The following is a 21,440-nucleotide window of genomic DNA, read 5'->3' as shown; positions in this document are numbered from 1 at the left end:
TCTTTAGCTTATCCTTCAGTTGTGACACGTGCAGATTAAAGCTCAATCGATCGTCCAAAATCAGACCTAAGTGCTTGATACTAGATACAAGAGGAACCTGACTTCCACTCAACAGCACTCTGGGCGGACGGTTGTAGTCAAAATGCTTTTTAAATACCATCATCTTAGTTGAAGATCTCATTTAAAAAGATGAGATCTTCAACTTGTTCAATACAGCCCACTCAGAGAGGTTCATCAAAATTTCCTGTATTTTCAGCTCTAATATAGCTCTGGAATCTCCAGAAACTCCCAAAACCAAATCATCCGCATAAGCCACCTGCAGGCACTATGAAACTTTTGGTCTGTTTAGCCATTGATCTAAAACCGAATTCCAGAATATCGTCCCCAGAACAGATCCCTGTGGACATCCCCTATTGATATACTTACTGAACATAAGATGTTTTGCGCAGACCTTTACAAGCCGATCACTGAAATAAGAACGGATGACTCCGTAAATATGTCTATCACAACCAGACCTCCTCAGAGACATCAGCACACTCTCCCACCAAACAGAGTCAACAGCACCTTCAAAGTCGACAAATACAACCAAAACATACTTATCAGGAGAAGATTTTATATAATTAATTAATACTAAAATTGCTTCCTCAGTTCAATGTCCCTTTTTAAACCCAAACTGAGAATCTGATGTAATATGATTTTCCGTTAGTTTCCCGATAATTCGAGGAGCCAATAATCTTTCAAACAATTTTCCAAGATTAGCCAATAAAGAGATGGGTCTGTACGCCCGAGGATCCTCCTTAGGTTTTCCAGGCTTGTGAAGAATCTTGAGCAATGCAATCTTCCAAGATTTCGGAAAAATCATCTCAAGAAAACATTTGTTATACATTTTCAACAAAATTTGTGGACAAAGATCAAAGAATTTAATCAACATTTTATTTTCAAATCAGATCTAGACCCGGGCATTTTTTAACACTCAATTTAGCAGTGGCAGCTCCAAGCTCCGATAAGGAGAAAAGACTTGTTTCAGCTGGACCTTCGTACATAGCATTATCCATACGTATTCTTGATTGATACTGCGTATCAAAGTCAATCTCATCCTCAGGAAAGAGATTTTTAATTATGTGTTCCACAGGATCATACCAATTGTCAGTTTCCTCTCCATCAGATACAACAGTATTATAAATATCTCCATGCAGGAGCTTGCTCCGCGAGATCCTGTATATCAGTCCCCAAGGGTCCGAATTGCCTACCTCCCTGACAAGATTCTGCCAGCAATCAATTTTAGCACGAATAATTTCCTTGTGGTATTCACTGCGCAGTAATTTATAATTTTCTTGGAATTGCTGTACATCTCGCTCCGACAAATGTCTATGACGTTGTAGCACTTTCCTAGCTCTAAACACTTGAGATCTTCGCATAGACAACACCGGAGTCCACCAAGGAACCGGTCTCACTCTAAATTGCTTTCGTGTAGTGCTCTGTATCATTGCCTGATATAAGTGATACTCGACGTGGGCCACTAATTCATGTGCACTAAATTCATTTAAGGTTAATGCGTTGTGATCACTGTATATTGATTTGAGATAGTTACCAAACTTATCCCACTTCATCTTATCCATTGAGAACCTTCTCAAATTCCCAACACAGACTTTCTCCTGCACAGGCTCGGGCGCAATATGGAAGGAAATAGCATTATGATCACTGTTCACCAAACCTGGGTTCACATCCCAATGTAGAATCCGTCCCTCGTACACCGAGGAAACAATAGTCACATCAATGTTCGATTCTCCATTGCGATTAGAAAAGGTAAACGGTTTGTTAGGTAAATTCTGGACACTCAAATTGTGCAGTAAAATAAGATCTTCCAGGAGAGAGCCGCGAGCATCAAAAAATCCACTATGCCAAAAGTTAGATTTGGCATTAAAATTAGCGGCCAAAACCAGTCCCCGCTCAGCAAACCTCGAGCAGATTTTATCAATATAATGCATTGAATTTTGAAATCTTCTGCAGGAGAACAATACGCAGAAACCAAACAGAAAGAAAACTCCATCAATGACACGGAGACACACGCAACGCCGGCAGAACACAGAGCAGAAATAGCAGTCCACACAATGTCCTGGTTTAGTACAACTATTGCCGACTTAGGAGGGACATCAGAGACTGCAATTATTCTGCATGATGCTGGATATCCTGTTATTTTAAAATCATGTCCTCCTACTTGAGCAGAATAGTAAGGCTCCTGGATACACACCAGATCAAAATTGCCTTCAGTAGCGGCAACCCTAATCTCATCAGGAACAGCTCGAGACCTCTGTCCGTTAATCTGTAATATTTTTAAACACCTGTGATTTTTAGAATTTTCTGTAATGAGTTTTAAAGAATTCGTGTTACTCATTATAAGTTCTCCTGTCCGTCATTTCTACTGCTCGGATGTATTCCGGACATTTACTGTCTCTTACTGAATGATCACATCCTCGACCTCTCTTCTTGCAATTGATATACTGAGGAGGACTTTCCTTATTAGGACACTCTGCATAAATGTGACCACTATTAGCACAATGACCACATGACACTACAAATTTGTATATTGTGCGAACACGTCTGGGCAGAATGACCATACCCAAGACATCTAAAGCACTTGCTAACCACTGTAAATTTCAGAAAACGGTGAGATCCAAAGCCCAAAAATATCCTATCATTCTTATATAAGCATTTATACAAACGTGGACCAAATCCAATGATCCAGTTTGTCACCCTAGAGCCCGAGCTGAACCTAAAGGAAACTCCCTGATCAACTTCATCCTTGGTGAAATTATGATCTTGAAAATTTTTGTAAAATAAATCTTCCAGGATATCTTCCTTAGTAAGATCTTTAGGGACTCCATATATCAAAATAGTTGGATTTGAAAATTTAGGCTTTTCTGCAGACAATCCTGCCTGCTTTAAAGATAAAATCTCAGTTATTTTACTTGCATCACTTTGGCAAGTTGTCTCAAGCAAGACTCCCTTATTTCTCAGAAGTCGAATGTTTTTTACCTTCATGTTTTTGTATTCTCGTTTTATTGTTTCCGTCACAATGGATCTCACATCCTGGCTCGAGGCAATTTCAAAACCTTCAGATGGAGGAAATATAACAATATTATTGGGATCTGATTGATTCCCAAGAACCCTTCGAGCCAATCCACCAGAGTTCTCCTGACCTCCAGAAGGTTCCAAAGAGACAGTTCCGTCCGTTTTGGCAGGGCCTCCCCTGACAACATCCGCAAATGACCCAGATGTAGGAGCTGAGCTCCGTGGTAACGATTGTTTCTTCCACGAACTTTCTAAATGACCAGCTCGGATTGCAAGTTCTGCAGAGCGAGCCCTCAAACGCTCATTATCCAAGAGTACCGCCGTGGTTACCGCCTCTAAGTCCGCCCAGAGACCATGTATGCAACTAGAAGCTGTTTTTGTTACCTGACTAGAATCTGAAGACATAAAATCCGCAAGAGCTTTTCTCATCTTAGACATTGCTAAATAAACCATAGGTGCATCCAGGGACCCACCCAAATTCAACCCTTCAATAAAAGAGGAGCCCACTGCTGAGTCTCCCCCCCCTGGGTTACATTGGCACCCTGATTATTATCCTCATGTTCTACGACCAAAGGGACCACAACTCCAAGGTCCTCCGTATCTAGAGAAGTGGAGGGCTCCTCCAGAAGAATCGGGGGATCAGCTACAACATCCTTAATTATACTTTGATTAATTGCAACAATATTTTTACTTTTTTCTTTATCCACATGAGATCCCAACTTAGGGGTCAAAGGAATCGTCCTACCTTTCAGTGTTTTATATATTTCAGGGGATTTGTTTTCCCCAACATGGTCTACAGACCCAGAGTCAAAAGACAACTCATCATCAGAGTTTCCCCTTACTTCTACCACCTTATCAGCTGCTTTGCCCAAACTGTCCTCATTGTTTTTATCTGTATCTATTACTGTTTGTTTTTTATTTTTATTCTTACTCTTGTGTTTATCACCCTTAGTCCCTCCTTTGGGTGTTTTTATAGCACTTTTACTCTTGTGCCTTTTGGGGGGGGGGGGCTCAGGCATTCCTCCAGACTCCCCAGAAGACACTCCCCCAATGTCAGAATCCTGAGTAAATTCCTGATTATGTTCAGTGTTCATTTCTGTATAAATAAATATTAAATAAGACAAAGACTTAAAATGCTTAATCTAAAGGAATCCTCTTCCTCCTGTAAGAAAGATAACTTTATTTACTTGTTCCTCTTCTTCTTTATCCTGCAAAATATCTACTTACCACACCCCTGGAATAAATTATCAAATCAATAATAAGAATAAACTTATTTTCTATGTCTGCAGCTGGATGAAAAATCAGCATGAAAGTTTTGATTTTTACAAATTCTGAATTCTGTATCTCAGCTCCTAATCACCAGATGGAGCTGAAAAAAATCTAGAAAAATAAGTAATCTGGTCAGGAACCAACACTCCAAAGATCAACTCCTCAATCTCAATAGACAAGGAGATATAAGCACTTAAAGTTTTGTCAATTCCAGCCCAAAACAAGCCCACCTTCAATCCTATGTTAACCTATGGGAAAATATTCAACCATAGGAAAACATTAAATATTCAAATATTTTCTCAATATTTCAGTTAATATTGGGTAAATACCACAAGTTGGCTTCACTATCTCTGTTATGGGGTATCCCTGGACACACAAAATGGAACTAAATTCAAGTAGCCATTTTGTCCCATGTAAAGTCTATGGGGCAATGGTAATCCTATGGGAAAATTCACAATTGTTTTTATGCAATGTTAACTCTATGGGGTAATGTTTCTCAATAGGTAAACTATCTGTAGAGCTGAAAAAATTGAATCAAATATATCTTTCCAGACACTCAACCCCAACCTCCAAAACTTAACACCTAAACTCACCACCACATATATTTTCACTGACACATATTTTCTCAGTTCAGGAGTTGCTAAAGACGCAAAAATAAAACCAAAACGTAGGAGCACATTTTGACATGACTTTAACACCATGAAGCAGTCCACTACAGTCTAAAAATTCGACAGAAAGAACTTCATCTTGTTCTATCCCAAAGACCCCGTTGTTAAAATAAATTTCTTCTATAATGCTTGAACTTTCTGTCATTGCAGACTGAGTTTCATCCTCATCGCGGTTGTAACCAGAGGTTCCTGGGATTTCTTCCCAAGCTACATCCCCCAAAACAGCTTTATCAGATAACTGAGTCGGATCCTGTTGAATAGCGGAAACTTCCGTTTCAGAGGCGTTCTTGTCCGATGTTTTTGATAAGATTTCTCTCTCCACAGAAGGAGACTTTTCCACTACTTCAATATCGGATCCGACGCTGTTGCTCAGGTCCTCATCTGATAGAGTGTATGACCGTCCAATACGATGGAAATCGGCAGTAACGACGAAAGTAGTTTCAGGTTTAACTGGAACCGTAACGGAGTACTACACTTTGTCGAATCTACATACACAGTCTTTCCCTTCGCTGTCTCTGTGTTCGTCGAACTCAAACTCTGATTTTTGTAGATCTGCATGTAAGCAGCCACAAGCCCTTTAAAGAAATGCTTTAATTTTACCCATTATCTCCTGTTGTTCCAAAACAGATTTTATTATTTCTGGCACCTTTCACTTCCTAATATTTAATTCTGAAAACTATTCGATCTTTTTCCTGTTTATCTTAAAGTAGTCTTAACACGTTCAGTTGAGCTGTGAGGCGATGGTTGAAACAGTTTCAAGAAACCGGCAGTGTGCTGCACCAAAAAAAAAAAAAAAAAAAAAAAAACCTGTAAAGCCACCGAATGTTTTAATTCACATGCGTGCTGTGTGTCTTATGTCTGTTAATTGCATGTGTTCTCTGGTCGATTTGTCTATTTTGCTGGACGAAAAACCCCAGTTTCTGGGGGAAAACACTTTGCTATTTACACCTGAGACCGACTAACTTCGCCACGGAGTGAGAAAAGCCCATTAAAGTTCCTCGCGTCATCGACGGGATTCGTACCCTGGCCTTTTTCGGTGTGGGGAGGACGGTGACGATACCGCTGTGCTACTCGCGCAGACTGGCGTGCTGCACCATAAAGAAGTAGGTACGATTAGTGTGTCTGCAAATAAAGTTTCGGAAATTCAAGAGTGTTTACCAGAAGTCCTACAAAATCTATCCACCGGGCACATCTGCAGCTATAAATAACGCTAGGACCATTGCACAGGATGGTTCGCAAGAGATTGAAGCTTTGTAAACATAAAGTGCAAATCTTCCACGCACCTCAGTTGGAGGTTTACTAGTGTGATTGTGTGATAAGAAATTTTTTGAGTTACTTTATTAAGTGCAGCGAACAGCGTTTTACATTACCTATTAAAATAAATTTTTAATCACGCTTCATAATAAGTAATAAGTGTAATTATTACTTATTATTAATTATTCATATATACAAATACACATTCATATATACAAATACAAACACACATTCATATATACAAATACAAATACACATTCATATATACAAGTACAAGTTATATATAAAAATATCCACTTATAATTTATACCTAAACATAATTTGTAATTTTACAAGGAATTAGAAAATTTTAAAGAATGTTCACATCTATACCACTATATACAGCGAGATAGCAGAAAGATAAGACGTATAATATAAACATAACAGGAGCACCAATGCGGAACAAAAACAGTCCCGAACAGTTCATTCTTTATTTCCTGCATTCTGTATTGTTTTCATCTGTGGGCTTCACTTTCTCGCACCATTTATAAGTGGGGTAACACATTCTGAAATATTTTAGTCCTGTACTTCTTTTCTGTGCAAAGCCTTTCTGGGTCTGCTTGAAGCTGTGTGTTAGGCCAAATTTTTGACACTAGTAAGTGTGATGTAGTGTAATCTCGTCAGCAAAATTTAGTGGTAGTCGAAGACGTTCATTAATACACAAGAGGTTGTTGCTGTTGTAAAAGGATTTTAGGAGCACCAGTGACTAACGCCTATTGCTTCGTATATACTGTCTGTAAATTGTGTGTTCTGTGGTCAATTTTATATTTGCTAGACAAAAAGCCTCAATTTTCGGGAGAAAATCATGCTACCTTCGCATGAGACCGACTAACTCGGCCACGTTGTGAAAAAACCCATTAAAATTCCTCACATCATCGATAGGACTCGGACTCAGGTCTTTTTCACCCGGTGTGTGGAGGACGGTGATTTTATCAACTGTGCTACTCACGAGGGCATCCGCAAGATGAAAAGAGTGGGAGAAAGAATCTAAACCAGAGTAACATCAGCTCTAGTTGAAACGTTACAAGACAAAAACATCTACCAGAATTTGCAGTGAGTGGTCAAAGAGAAATTGGCTACTCTATTGCAAAGAATAGATGGCACTCCATAAAGCTCATTTAGAAAATATTTAAAGCAAACTCGATCTTGGAAATGTCAATTTGTTGAGCGATAGCTAACAAAAGCCATCGTTCGACAAATATATCACCTGTGGATGGACACTGAAGTAACCCATATTGGTGAGGCGATCACTTATCAGATGGAAAATTTAAAGCTAGTTTAGGAGTTTTCGGGTGCTGATCTCTCTATTATTTTAATAGGAACAGAGATAAGTGCAATGAACTGCCAACTGGTAGGGGCAGATTTGTGACTAAGAACTGACTGGATATAGGTAAATTTCCACGATAAAGAAAAATCAACATTGGAATAAGAAATTGTAAAGAGGTAATACTAAAGGAGTAAAGCTTAATAGTACAGGTTTTTAGAATAAATAGAGATATGCCATCAGCAACTGGAGCTGTTTTCTAGCGGAAGATCACGGGAAGCATCAATTCCTGCAATATTAAACACACGGGAAGTGTGTTTAATATTGCAGGAATTGATTTACCAAGATCATCAGAAGAAAAACAGGATGATGAAAGGTCAGCTTTATCTTAGCTGAGGATGCAATAAACCATCAAGTTGTAATAGAGTTGTATGTATAAAAGGTGATTCGAATAACTTTGTCAAGAGAGCAGAAGACTCGACTACTATTTGGACAAGAAACAAGTTTTCTACTCTCAACCTGTTCAAAATCGAGTTTGGAATGATTAATAATTGTTTTACAACTGTTACGAGCTGTAGTATAAGCAAAAAATGAAGCTGAAGAGTTGTTATATAAGCTAGTCGGATATATTGTTATATTGTTATCTTGAACGTTAGCACATTTAATGGAAAACTAAGGTTTACACAGAGGACGAGATTTTAAAGTAGAATGCAGAATAAATAAAGGATTTCATCCCTTGAAGAGAATAATCTGACTAATAAATTATTCTTCAAATTAAATCTGAGCAAACATTTGGATCAGGAAATTCAGAACAGTATCATAACCAAGAAAAAGAAGAATAGAAATCATGCAGATCGTCCCATTTCGTACTATTGTGAAAACGCTATCATCAACTTGCGATTTAAGGCCCATAGCGGACCATTAATACTGACTGTGTACTTGAAAAGAATTGTTGGGACAGAAAAGTTCAATAGCTTTGGGGTGTGGTTAGAATTATCTGATATTCCAGCAGATATATGAAAAAGCTGTGCAATGTCATTAGTAAAAGAAAAGCCTAACCACCCCTATAACTAAAAACCAGCTGTAGTTGTGAACATTAAAATCATCAAGAAAAATTACTAAACTTAGGAAAGTCAGATTGGAGAAAGTCCATCTTTAAAGAAAGAAAGTCAAAATGTTCTGTGCGATTTGTAAAGCAGAGAGAACGATAGAGACAACAAATGAATTTGGCAGAATGCGGTAAACAGGTTTTATGCCATTGGAGATCAAATAATAATAATATATATATACTTTAATAAACTCAGTTTTAAACTATGCTACCACTCAACACAGTCAAGACGTATTCATAATTTTATGATTAGCATATTTAAGTTACTTATGGGGGATATACAGACTAATAGTATAATAACAGCCTCAGGCAGAGGGGTGTGATTCATTGCACTGCTTCTACTGGAACATGCAGCAGTTTGGAAAGGTGTCAGGGAATTCAACGTCTGCCGGGGGTCCGTCATGAACAATCAGATACATGGGCTGCGTTACGATTAATAAGAGTAAACACTTGTACGTACAGTAATGTAAGTGCCGACCGGACTAGCCGGGTGGGTAAAGTGCTTGCCTGGCAACCCAAAGGTCGCGGGTTCGAATCCCGCCTCGGGCTTGGATCAAAATAAAAAAATGCAAAAAACTTGGGAGGTGCAATATGGCCACAGAAGCCGATGCACTAACAAAATAAAAATAACTAATGTAAGTACATTTGATGAAGTACTGGTAACAAAGTCTTGAAATATGGACATAGTAGCAATATCAGAGACAGGGGACATAAAGGGATGCAGAATTTGATCAGGGGTAGAACAATTTACAGAAAGGTGAGGCAGAACAGCAGGCGGTTATGCTCTCAGTAAACCTTCCTTCACTAGCACCCTCAATTTATAACGAGATCGTTTGTGTGTGGCGTTTGTTTAACCAACGTGTTTTGTTTTAATAATAATAAAAGAAATAATTTTTAGCTTTTTAACTGCATTTAAAACGGTGATCTGTTAAATTAATTTCATAAACCCACTTAAAAGAAACAACAAAAATAAATGAGAGATAATAATAATACCAATAATAATAATAGCTATCAGAAAATACCAGTTGATCAAAGAAAGAGTACCATATTATAAGTACGAACACAAGGCTTCTAGAGACCTCTAGTCACAAACTATACTGGAACTGTGCCATAATAAAGGACAAGACGATACCGCACAACACACTAGACAACCCTTCTCGACACGAAGGAAAGGGCTGCCTACCTTATCGACATAGCAGTGCCCAATACCAGCAACCTCCAGAAAACCTACGAGGAAAATATCAGGAAGTAAACTGACCTAATACAGGTCAAAGAGTGTGGCATATGGAATAAGTAACAATAGTCCCGATCACCGTGTTAACCCAACCAACGGCATGGTGCCAATGACCCTACAGAAGACCTAGCAGCAACAGGACTGCAAGAGAACAATTACAAAGGAACTCCAGAAAGTAGCAATCCTGAACACCTGTAGGATAGTTAGAGGGAGTTCCTCGACCAGCAATAACAGCCGGACGTAACAACTACCCGGAGCACTTTGCACCAGTATTCGTCACGGAATGGAAGCCCACACTCCAACAGAGAGAAATAAATAAATAAGAATAATAATAAGAGTTTTTATCATAATTTTCCATCACTAATAAAGTAAAACAGAAATGTTCCAGTGGCATTTGACCGATGCAATGTGAACGTCAATAGTTAGCGTTCAACCGACTAAATTAAAGAATAAGGCAAGATTAGACAACTGTTACTGGCCTCTAACATACGCGATGTGGAAATGGGATCACCTATAATAAAGGTCGATGTTTTTTTTTTTTTTTTACCTAGCGTAAAACGCCATAACAAAATCGCCAAACAAAAGTTAATGTTTCATATTTCATAGTATTTCAAAGAAACTGCTGTATAAACAGTTAGAAAATACTGGTGCGGACTTTCCGCACCAGTACAAGGGAGGATTTGATTGAATTTTCAGATTAAAAAAAAAAAAAAAAAAAAAAACAGAAAAAAATTTAAAAAGTGACTTATGTTAGAAGTCATGCTAGCGAGAGATTAAGAAACATATACTCGTAAAATCTAAGGCAGTGTAACCAGTTGACGTGGATGATCAGTGTAATAACGAGTCAGTTTTGTGTGATATAAGCAGTGAGAAAACAAAAAAATATGGGTAGGATTGTATTATAGGCCTAATGACCGTGAGGAGAATAACAACCTACAAAGACACACAGCCGACCGGGCTAGCCAGGTGGGTAAAGTGCCTGCCTGCCTGGCAACCCAAAGGTCGCGGAATCGAATCCCGCCTCGGGCTTGGATCAGTGTAATGCAAAAACCTTTGATTATGGCCACAGAAGCTGATGAACCAACAACTACAAAAAAAAAAAAAAAAAAAAAAAAAACAAAGACACACAGAATGGGCCAATAAATCAGATTGTCTTAATGGAAGATTTTAACTTTCCAGGTATTGATTGTAACTTGTGGATTGGTAACACACACACAGTAACAAGGCATTAGTAGATTTAATGGATGACTGTTTTCTATACTGGCATGTTAGAAAGGCAACGGAAGAATGAGGCACACATGATCTGATTATCAGCATCATTAAGAGAAAGAATCTGCTCTTAGTGCATTAAGAATCTGGAGCTAAAAGAAACATTCAGTGGCACTGACCATAGACCTTGTTGTGGTATTTTGTTAAAGATGTAACTAATGTCAAGGACAAAGGTAAAGGCTTTTGCTAACATAAAAGTGACTACAATGGTCTCGAACAGTTTTAAAATCGTTCAGAGGGACTCAACTGATGTTGATACCAGCAGTGACTTTAAAATGCATTCTAAATATATTTCAAGTTGTAATCGTATAAGCTACTAGGCTTTTTATACAAACTAAGAGATAGTCTTCAAGACGTAGACCTAAACACCAAACCCTGGGGGAGTCCACTAATAACATTAGTCCACGAAGAGCACTGTCCATTGATTACCACTCTCTGTCTTCTCCCACAACCATCCTTTTATCCATTGTAGCAACTTGCCCTTAATGCTATACAGCTCAAATTTTTACAGTAGTCTTCCATGTGCAACAGTATCAAACGCTTTCCTGAAATCCAAGTATATGATATCAAAATTATTTTTTGCATCAAATTCCTTTGTGATCACATCATAATATCTAATCAAATTAGTCAGAAAAGACTTCCCCTTAACAAACCGATGCTGAGTCTGAATTATTACTGCAGTCTTTTCTAGATGACCCTGCAATGCTTCTTTAACCAGTGACTCTTATTTTTTACCGAAACGGAAGTTAAACTTACAGGTCTGTAATTACTCGTTCGCCCTTTTTATCCCGCTTGTGGATTAGAGTACATTTGCACATCTCCAGTCCGCGGGGACCTCGCCTGAATCCAAGAATGAGCCTCATAATTATAGCTCGGGTTTTCTTATTTCCTTTGCTGCCTCATTTAATATAACTGGATAGATCCCATCCACCCCAGGTGCCTTTCTCATGTTTAACTTCAACAATTTCACCTCCACCTAACTCTCAGTTTTTACAAAATAATTTAGCTCCCTGTTAGATTTTAATAAGCTTCTGTCCTCCACTTCCTTACAGAACTCCTCATGTGTGAATGTAGATGCAAAATACTCATTCAGTTTGTCAACTATCTAAGAAAGATCATCAACAATCACACCATCGATATCAAGCGGACCAATCTAATTCAACCCCTACCTTCTAAATTTACATAAGTAAAGAAGTCTGTTGTTTTTCTTTGCATCCTTTGCCAAAGATTTCGCATAATCTGCCTTCTTATAACCTCCTTCGTGATTTGATTACAGATTAGCTACCATAGGCGTCTGTGTAGCTGATAATTTATATGCATCCCATGCATTTTTCTTCTCTGTCACGAATCTCATTAGTTCATTAGCTTCCAAGACTAATTCCTTGCATGCTTCTCATTTAGAATTTGCTGTTGGTTACATCATCAGTTGGTCCCACTGTACAGAATTTAAAAACTGTATGAGACCACTTTAGTCACCTTTACGAAGGCAAAAGCTCTTCTCTTTACCCCTGATGGTGGTTACACCTTTAGGTAAATCCCACTTCGGTACACTGTGATCATTGCCACCTAGTGGTTCCTTCATCTGCAAATTCGTAATGCATGAATAATTACTGCTGATCAAGAGTATTAATCCTTCTGGTTGCCTCTCGAACAGCGTGTAGAAAAAATTATCCAGTGAATCCACATATTTCTTGCTAGGGTGCGAGTGACCAAAGCACAAGTTCCAGTCAATATCTGGGTAGTTAAAATACCCCATTATGATACATTCTGATTTACTGGCCAAATCTGTTTCTCTGTATAGTTCTCTGTATAGTTGATCATTGGGCTCATCACAGTCATAAGGCCTAGAACACACTCCTACCCTCATTTTTGCTCTCCCAATGCTTATTTCACACTACGTTGACTCAACATTACACTGTCCACTAATGTCAACTGGATGCACTGCCTTAGATTTTATGTGTTTCTTAACTAACCCCTCCTCCCTTTCTATCCTGTCTATACTTTCTGTACACATTGTACTTCCCAAATTCAAATTCTGCATTATTTTTATCTGTGTCACACCATGTCTCTGATATCCCAAAAATATCCGCCTTTGATGTCTTAACCAGCACTTCAAATTCATAAAATATGTTTACTATACTCCTAGCATTGGTGTACATGCAAGTATACATACCCATGTTCTTACTCCTAGTTACCCTAACACAGTCCATGTATTTACTTGCTTCGTGATGACTCCCAGCAGTTCTTGAAATCTCCAGCAACTTGCTTTCCAGGCTGCTGCTCATTCTAATAGAAGAAGTGCAAGAATCTCTTCCACCTCTGCCTGTGGCTACTATTAATCTATTAGTCTGTGAATCCTCCCAAGCCAGCAGTCTTCCGACCCACCCAACATTGACTCGATAGTATCAGCAAATATTCTTGCACCCTTTCTATTTAAATGTAATCCATCTCTGTAGAAGCAATCTCTACTGTTAACAAGCACGGACCACGCTGAGAAATATTCTATCCCACGAGCCTAGCACAGTCTTTCCAGTGCAAAATTGATTGCCGAAGCTCTCATCATATACTCCCTCCTATCTCGTCTGGGCAGAATTGTAGACTCTCAAATTTAACCCTAACCCGCGACTTTTTTCAACATTGACCTGTACTTGGTAAGTCCGCAGATCTCCTACACTTAATGCCATTAATACCAACGTGTAAAACAATATCACCTTTTGTGCACTAAAAAGATGTCTGCTCTGCAACGTCATCAAATTTTGCCTCTGGGAGACATACCAGGGTATATTCTGCAGTCGATTTTCTTTTGCTGGAGGATAATCCCAAGTTTCCGGGAGAAAATAGCATTAGTATTCCAAATACTTGTCCAGCTCAGCCTTAAATGTATTTAGGCTATCAACTTCTACAACAAACGATGGAAGTCTAACCAACTACTCGCTGGCTAAAGGCAAACTTCCGTTCATCTATCCTACATCTGTCTTTTCTCAATTTGAATTTATGCACTCTCAGGTTCTGAGCAAGTTTGTTGTTTGTTATTTGGTTTTTCGGAGCATTAGCAAGTAAGGCCATATTGCTCCGGGGATATGCAGTGGTCATTCCCTGACCTTTCCGCATCCTCCGTATTTGGTGGGCACGGGCTCCAACCACGGTCTAATCAAGAAGCGTGTGCTAGGCACTGTTGCTCCTTCCAACCTGGCTAAGGAGGCGCCTTCTGAGCAAGAGGAAGAATCCCATCAGCATTGAGCATGCTCAAACCATTCAAGGCTTTATAAACCTCAATCAGATCACCTCGCGGGTGCCTAGTCTCTAGACGATGTAATTTGCAAAACTTAAGCCTTTCTTCGTAAGAGCAACCCTTTTTTCCATTCACTAATCTTGTTGCCCTTCTCTGTATTAATTCCAACAGCTCTACATTTTTCTTAAAATGAGGCCTCCAGACCTGCATACAGTACTCTAGGTGTGGCCTGACCATTGCCTTGTACAAGGGGATAATCAACTCCTTATCCCTGCTAGAAATATTCCTGTATATCATTGATAAGACACTATGAGCTACACTTGTAGACCGTCTGCACTGCTCAGAAAACTTCATATCTGCCTGCACAATTACCCGCAGGTCCTTTTCGTTTTCTACCATTGTCAGTGTAGTACCACAGAGTTGATACGTCACTCTGGAGTTACTGCTTCCCATATGTAGTACTTTACATTTGTCAATATTAAACATCATTTGCCACCTCTCAGCCCATCTGATCAACTTTATAGATCCTGTTGCAGCAGCGTACTCTCATTAGTGTCCTTCACAACCCTGCCAACCTTCGTATCGTCTGAAAACTTGGACATTAAGCTTGATATACCATCATTGATATCTTTTATAAATACAGAAAACAAAAATGAACCCAACACTGAACCCTGAGGGACTCCTAATAACATTAGTCCACGATGAACAGTGTCCATTGATTACGACTCTCTGTCTTCTCCCACTTAACTATCCATTTATCCATAGCAGCAATTTGCCGCTAATGCCACACTGCTCCAATTTGTGCAGCAGTCTTCCATGTGCAACAGTGTCAAAAGCCTTTCTAAGATCCAAATATATAATATCAAAGTTATTCCCTGCATCCAGTTCTTTTGTGACTGCATCATAGTATCCAATCGAATTGGTCAGGCAAGACTTTCCCTTAACAAAACCATGCTGTGTCCGACCTATAACTGAAGTCTTGTCTAGATGATCCTGCAGTGCATCTTTAACCAGTGCCTCCATTAATTTTCCTGGAACAGAAGTTAAAATAACACGTCTATAATTACTTGTGTCGCCCTTTGATCCTCCTTTGTGAATTGGGGTCACATTTGCACATCTCCAGTCCATGGGTACCTCCACTGAGTCCGAAGAAGCTATCATCATTATGGCTAAGGGTTTGCTTACATCCTTTGCCGCCTCCTTTAATATAACTGGATAGATCCCATCCGCCCTGGGTTCCATTTTTATGTTTATCTTCAACAATTTCTCTCAGTTATTACAATACCATCTAACACACTGCCAGAGTTTAACTCATCTCTGGCATTCCCCACCCTGAATAATTCCTCATGGGTGAATGTAGATGCAAAATACTCATTTAGTTTTTAAGCCAGCTGAGCAGGATCATCAACAGTTCAACCATCAATATCCAGAGAACCAATCTGATTCATCCCTTTCCTTCTAGAGTTTACATAGGTAAAAAACTCTTTGTTGTTTTTCTTTGCATCCTTTGCCAAAGATTTCTCATAATTTGCCTTCGCCTGCCTAATCTTCTTTGTGACTTGGTTACAGACCAGCTTATATCTATCATAGGCTTCCATGTCACCCATTAATTTATATTTGGAAAATTAAATGCACTAGACATAATCCTTATGGGTTTTGATAATTAACTATATAATATCGATGTAAATACACAGTTAACAAATAGATTTGAGCTACGATTGTAGCGTAGAAGGCATCGTTTTAATTGTATCTCATAATGTAGCTATCTTGTTGTGAAGGCAACCACATTATGCGATACAATTAAAACGATGCTTTCTACGCTACAATCGTAGCTCAAATCTATGGGTTAACTATGGTGTATTTACACCGATATTATATTGTTAATTATCAAAACCCATAAGGATTATGCCTAGTGCATTTAATTTCCCAAATACATTACCACCACACCCTTCTGACATCTCTCATAATGTGGATATAACTTCGCAACTGAGATGGCTTGTTGTATTACCTACCCGCCCACTGATGACGAAGCCAAAAAGCTTCGAAACGATCGTCTTGGGGAGGAGCCTGGTAGTCACGGAGTTTCCGAGAATGGGTAACAACAGTCTTCTCTACTGAGGAAGCGTTACCTATTGGAGGAATTTATGAGTTTTTTTGAGTGGTGTGAGTTGAAGAGTTACTGTCCCTTTCATTTTTCGACGACGTTTTTTTTTTTCTCTTCCACTCCTACTATTACTTTCCCTCTACCTTTTTGCTTTTCTAAGTCTAATAGGGACAATGGTTTGAATAGATCTGGTCCAATGGGTTTTTTTCACATTAAATTCAGAAACGATCGTCTGGGGTGGAGCCTGATAATCACGGAGTTTCCGAGAATCGGTAACAACAGTCTTCTCTACTGGGGAAGCGTTACCTATTGGAGGAATTTATGAGTTTTTGAGTGGTGTGAGTTGAAGAGTTACTGTCCCTTTCATTCTTCGACGACGTTTCTTTTCCTCTTCCACTCCTACTATTACTTTCCCTCTACCTTTTTGCTTTTCTAAGTCTAATAGGGACAATGGTTTGAATTTTATAATTCATTTGTTTGGTCTAATAGATCTGGTCCAATGGGTTTTTTTCACATTAAATTCGCAAACGATCGTCTGGGTGGTGGTACGCTGAAAATAAATAACAGTAGTCTTCTCTACTAGAGAAGCGTTATTTATTTGAAGTAATTCAATAGTAGCTATCTTGTTGTGAAGGCAACCACATTATGAGATACAATTAAAACGATGCCTTCTACGCTACAATCGTAGCTCAAATCTATGGGTTAACTATGGTGTATTTACACCGATATTATATAATTAATTTATATGTATCCCATGCATTTTTATTCTCTGCCATATGTCTCATTAGTTCATCTGACAACCATTTAGGCCTAATCCTTGAACATTATTTCTTAGTTGGTATGAAAAGCATAGTAGCTTCCAAGGTAAATTCTTTGAATGCTTCCCATTTTAAATTTGTTGTTGGTAACATCATCAGTTGGTCCCACTGTATAGAATTTAAATACTGTCTCAGACCATCGTAGTCGCCTTTGCGAAAGCAATAGCCCTTCCCTTTACCCCTGATGGTGGTTACCTCTTTGAATAAAGAGGTAACCACCATCATTTATAATGATTTACTCAAATCATTATTTTGATTTGAGTTATATGATTTACTACTTTATATGATTATATAAAGTAGTAAATATATGATTATATGATTTACTACTTTGAGTAAATCATATAATGATTTACTCAAAGAGGTAACCACCTCCTTGAGTAAATCCCACTTCAGCACACTGTGATCACTGCCACCTAGTGGTTCCTCTATCTGCAGATTCTTAATGCATGAAGAATCACTACTGATAATCAAATCAAGAGTATTACTCCCTCTAGTTGCTTCCCGAACATGCTAATGTAGAAAACAATCATCCATTAAATCCACAAAAGCCTTGCTAGTGTGTGAGTGACCAACCCACAAATTCCAGTCAATATCTGGGAAATTAAAATCCCCCATTATAATACTCTCTGATTTACTGGCCCACTCTATTTCCCTGTACCGTTTCTTATAATACTCATCAGAGTCGTTAGGCCTATAGCACACTCCTACTCTCAATTTTGATCTCCCAATGCTTATGTCACACCAAACTGACTCGACAGTGCACTGTCCAGCGATGTCGACTGGCTTCAGTTCCTTGGATTTTATGTGTTTTTTAGCTAATAGCATAACCCCTCCTTCCTTCCTATCCTGTCTATCATTTTTTGTACGCATTATATTTCCCAAATTCCAGTTCTGCATTCCTTATATCTGTGTGGCACCACGTCTCTGAAACCTCAACAATATCTGCCTTTGATGTTTTTAGCAATACCTCAAATTTATCAAATTTATTGACGAAACTCCTAGCATTGGGGTACATGCAAGTATACATGCACCTGTTCCTATTCTCAGCTACCCTAACACAACCCAAGTGTTTACTTGTACCGAAATGACTCCCAACAGTCTCTTAAATATCCTGCATCTTCTTTTACAGGCTGCTGCTCATTCCAATAGAAGCAGTGCAAGAATCACTTTTACCTCTGCCAGTGGCTACTGTTAATCTATTAGCCCTTGTATCCCACCAAGCTAGAAGTTTTTCGACCCACCTAACACTGCCTCGAAAGCAACAGCAAATATTCTTGCACCCTTTCTATTTAAGTGCATCCCATCCGTGTAGAAGCAGTCTCTCCTGTTAACAAGTACAACACAACAGTAATATGTACAAAAGTATCATCTTTTGTGCCATTAAAAGATGATATCTGCTCTACAATGTCATCAACTTTTAGCCCTGCCAGACATACCCTGGTCCTATTCCACCTATTCTGTTTTGCAGTTTTGAGTAAGGATACTTGGAAAAACACAGCACAGAGAGAAATAATTTTACTTAAATATAAAATACTATTATATGAGCAGAAAATAATATCTCACTTATTCTCCTCTATCCTGTTTGCAATATTATATCAGAATAAACTGATTAATGAAACATCTACTTGGTTTTTAAGAAATCGGATCTATAAATAATCTATTATTTTAAACAGGTATGTGTCGAAATATACTTTGGTGATAATGGAATTTTAGTGAATTTGGATCTTAAGTTGAGATCAAATTACTAATACTTTGAAATTAAATTTTTGACTTTTAAAGGAACCTTTAATTATGTTTTGTATTATGTTATCTCCTTGATATAATGGAAACTTAAATAATATTTATTTTTGTATTGTGTTTTTATGTGTATAATGATGCTTCTATTGGGTAATGAACTTGTTGACAAGGGTTTTATTTATCCTTAACAAGTTTTTATTATTGTATTTTCTCTTTATTTGGTACTAATAAAGTGCAATGTTATGTATTAATGCTAATAAATTTCTGATGACAACTAATATAATATTGTACTGCAATGCATAATGATGGCAGAAGAAAGCAGAGGGAATATGCTGTTAAAATTCAAAATCACATTTGCTTCCTCAGAAAGAAACATTCAAAATACAATAGATGATTCTGTTAGAAATGTAGTAATTCTACTTATGGGTCGCACAAAACAATACAACTGGATGCTTCAATATATTGAAGCATCAAGTAATATTAATAAACATGGTGCTAAATAGCCTCGTGTGATTAAATGACATCATATCAGAATTATATTCTAGATACAGAAGTAGTTTGTTGCCTCGACTGAAATTCTGGCTAATCAAGTATTCTGATATATTGCATTTTCTTAATAATGTATAACTTTGTATTTGTGAAATCATTTAATTGTTTCTTTTGCATCCTCCATTCTTTCTCAGGAAGGAAGGCATTAGCATGCAGTTGTTTAATAATTAAACATTTTTAACTAAAACTTTGTTTAAATAACACTTGATCCCTTAATGAGTCTATATTGTATATATTTTGATGGCTACTAATAAAATTGTACCATATTGTAATGCATTATTATTAAATTTATTTAATAATGAATTAACCTATCCTTGAATATTGACATTGTAAATTACATTTAAACACTCAGCAAGGATATTTTCATGATAAGTATCATTACAATTGTTTCCGTAGAGAAGTGACATATAAGGCAATGACCAAAGATAAATTAAAATGCCTTTTGTAGAACTGATTAATGGGAAACAAAAACTGATGACAGTGAGGAAATAACTTCATTTTATAGCTTACAATGCACACATTAACAGCAAGATAATTCTTCTCTTTAAATACCTCTAATTTAATTTTAATTAGCAAATGTTTCTAATAAAATGAATCTGTTAGATGAGCTTGGAATATTCAAAAATAAATGTTAGCAATAAAGCACCACACTATATTCTTAGCAAATACTTATGGTAATATCAAACAAACTATCAACAAATTAAAAACTTAAAATGCCAATGCAATCAAGAAAGTTTAGATGTGAAAAAATCTGCTTTCAGCCAGAGAATGATTGTTGTAACAAACTTCTGTCTAGTTTTGTAGAAGTGGATAATTTGAATAAATTTAAGGAAGAATTAAACAATTTTTTAGAGGGGATGTACAGAGGAGGTATTTTTTTTTTCAGCTGATGCTGTTTGCTTGCTTCCTTATGTCATTTACCACTACTGCTAAGCAGCTGCTATTGAAAAATTAAGCTTCAGGAGATTCAAAAACAGATTAATAAAGTGAACTTAATTAATTAATTACATTAATTAATTAATGACATAGTGAACTTAATTAATTAATATCTGAAATTAATCCCGTGGATGAAAAACAGACTGATTTATAAATTGAACAGACTGAGAAGTTGTTGCAGGTTCCATTTTTAAAAGAATATGTAATATTAATATATTACTATAGATATATAGTAATGTATTAATTTATAATATATATATTAATTAGATAGTATAATTTGAAAAGTAATACAAAATATTAACACAATACTATGAATACATAACTTTATTAATACATTACTGTGAATCAACAAATAAAAAGAACTGTGATAATTCTATATTAATTATGAAAATGCTTTAACCAAAACTATCAAAATGAAACGGATTCATAATGTAAAAGAAATTAAAATGCCAAAGGAGGTTCATAATAATGTCTCATATAAATATTACTAAACATTCACCGTGATATTAAAACTCTTTTGCGGAATGTCAAATAGAGTGCTAAATTTCTGCATTATTTGGAAAAAAATCTATGAAAAGGTGATTTATCCCCAATTATTAAAGTTTTAACAAGATAACGTGTTAATAATACGAAATGTTTTTTAAGTAACTGTAATTTCAAGTATTTTGTTTGACTTATTTTTGATAATGAATATGTCGCAAACAGCAATTTTTAGTTCCATGTTTTATTTCTTTGATGAAGTTGTAGTATTGCAATTAAAAAAAAATCATTATGCAGCATTAAATATTAGATCTTTCAGAAAAAAAATTGTAAATTTTAATTCACACTGTAGCAGTGAAACATTATTTGACATAAACGTTTAAATTACATAGCAAATATTAATGACA

The sequence above is a fragment of the Mastigoproctus giganteus genome, chromosome 5, assembly GCF_048544385.1.
Source record: "Mastigoproctus giganteus isolate SK-2022 chromosome 5, ASM4854438v1, whole genome shotgun sequence".
In the NCBI taxonomy this organism is placed as follows: Eukaryota; Metazoa; Arthropoda; class Arachnida; order Uropygi; family Thelyphonidae; genus Mastigoproctus; species Mastigoproctus giganteus.
The sequence above is the reverse complement of the archived record's forward strand: the minus strand, read 5'-3'. Positions refer to the sequence as shown.